The 2,500-nt window shown below is 39.7% G+C and overlaps 1 protein-coding gene across 1 annotated transcript in view; it reads right to left on the bottom strand.

Annotated features, from left to right (window-relative positions):
- Positions 1 to 2,500, bottom strand: part of LOC119598612 (coiled-coil domain-containing protein AGAP005037-like) — a 169,476-nt gene that overhangs the window by 62,902 nt on the left and 104,074 nt on the right. The window lies entirely within an intron of this gene.

Below are 2,500 nucleotides of genomic sequence, written 5' to 3'. Positions count from 1 at the left end.
TTTTTCTTCATCTTTCTTTCTTTGTCCATTCACCCCTATACGAATGAATAAAGACATTCATATATATATGCATGCATACATGTATATATGTGCACACACATCCATTCCTTAAGGGAAAGCTCACACCTTGCTCAAAAAAATTCGTTCATTTGATAACTTCCGAGACCGATGGGGGTGGGGGAGGGGGGTATACACTGAGGGTTCTGTGGTCTGGCATTTAATTTCTCTTTGGTCTCTGTAGGAAATGAAGTCAGTGGCTGACGGGTAACTGGGTGTGACTGTTTTGTTTCACTTACCTAATTCACAATCTGCAATTTAAAAACAAGTCAATAGTTAAGTAATTCTTTCCCTGCCCCTTGTATCAGCTGCTGTTGGAGAGTTACAATGCATATATATATATATTTATGTATATCAATTTTAATACCAGAATATAATATCAGTCATTTATGAAGAAATCATCCGGAGCATCAAGATATCAACATCAAATCAACAAGCATCAATATAATGTTCTTGCTAAATTATCTGTATAGAAAGCCAATTACTTTAATTGCGAAAGGATAACAAATTGGTTATTTTCATCAAATTCTGTTTCGCAAGACCATTGTATAATGCCCTAAGAAGACTGTTCCGTGACATCAAATCACATCTTTTCAAAACAGGAGAGCTTTCACAACTGACGTAAAAACTGTACATCATGGTGATTATGAACAATTGAAAAAAAGGTGGAACGAGAAACGACACAAACGACGCGCTGCACCCCTACCTTCCAGAACTCGGTCGTCTTCTCTATCCTTACAGGAAGGAAACACTGAACACCAATAGAATTCAAAACTTTTTAAAGAGCATTCGATATCGGCCAAAGTAGCATACACACATACCAATAGAATAGGAAATATGTCATAGTCGAATTCCTGTATGAGGGGTTTCTGTCATAAAATACATACAAAAGACTGGATTCAGTCTTTCCCAGTGATATGATGGGCTTCTTAATGTAACGCAGAGATAGCAATAGACACGAAGTAGGTCTATGCCCAACAAAAAGTAAACAATACAGTGAACATCAACTAGACTCTAGAACTAGATCTAAATCCCAATGTAGGGAAGGAAAAAATGCGCGCTAGTCAAAACTTCCTTCTAGGGGCTCAAATAGTGTGGGAATTCTACTCATGGGTATAAAATGGGCATTGCTAGCTTTACACGCAACTACTTTTTTCTCTCTTTTGAAATGCAGGAAATATAATGGAATTGTGATAACTGGATCCAGTCCTTATCAAAATTGGCTTGACTGTCCAAAGATAAGCTGCCCATGAGTAAAATAAGAGGGGCCTTTGAATAATAGGAAGGCACTGCCCAGGGGAAAATTCTTGGCTTTTCCATAACCACGTGTGTAACCTCGAGATCATACTAGCTGGCCTGAATGGTGGCGTGGAATGGTAGTCTTGTCGTATTTCTTGTGGCATGTGAATGGAGCAGTGAGAAAAAAATAAATAATTGTGTACATGTGTGTTGTGGTGACTGGAAACTATCAGCTGGAATTGGGGATATGAGTGTATGGGTCTCTGTACAAATGAAGTGTACTGAATAAGTGTGCAAAATGGAACATTTATTCAGAGAGCTCATTAAATTTGTGTATGTCTATAATTGTAATAAAAAGACATATTTGCACTAAATATAGGGATATGTATTTACGAGAGAAATGTCTGAGGAAATCCCTAACTGTAAGGGGAAAATAAAATTATGGTTTATATCAATTCTGGTAAACCATAAACCAAACACGCTAAATACAAAATTGATGGAACGTTGAACAGAGTAGATAGATAAAACGGTTGATAGTTAAGCATAAAATACAAATTATAATTATATGTAAGTATATATGGACAGACAGATAGATTGATAGACAGGGGTAGATGGATAGATATGATTTGATAACAGAGAGAGAGAGAGAGAGAGAGAGAGAGAGAGAGAGAGAGAGAGAGAGAGAGAGAGAGAGAGAGAGAGAGAGAGAGAGAGAGAGAGGGAGATGAATACGGAAAAAAGAGAGCTACAGGACGAGGCTAAATGTATGACCATATGCCTGGGAAGAGTAAGCCTATTGTTTTTAAAATTCACAGCATCAAACAAGATGCCGATGTGAAATGTAAGCGGAAAAGGCTAGGGGGATGGAGATGAGGTGTGAGTGAGGCTCCGTTCTTTAAAGCTGATGATATACTCTTTTGACAAGGAGTATTGTTGGGGGCCATGAAGCATCAGCTGTGACGGGGGTAAGGGGAGGGGTGGACTGTTAGGAGGGAGGGGGGTTGTGTGTGTGCTTGTGCATGTTTCAAGCAGCGTCTGGGGCTGGGGTAGCGACGTGGTCATCTGCTATCTTGCTATGTGATTATGAGTGTGACTGCAGTGGGGTTCGACGTCGTAAAAGGGGCTTGGAACTGGCGGGAGTGTGGGATTTGCTGCGCTGCGTGTTGTGTGCTGCGGCTGTATTGTGCGACGTGTCATTATTGCA

This window comes from Penaeus monodon, chromosome 41 (genome assembly GCF_015228065.2).
Source record: "Penaeus monodon isolate SGIC_2016 chromosome 41, NSTDA_Pmon_1, whole genome shotgun sequence".
In the NCBI taxonomy this organism is placed as follows: domain Eukaryota; kingdom Metazoa; phylum Arthropoda; class Malacostraca; order Decapoda; family Penaeidae; genus Penaeus; species Penaeus monodon.
This window is presented reverse-complemented; position numbering and strand designations above follow the sequence as displayed.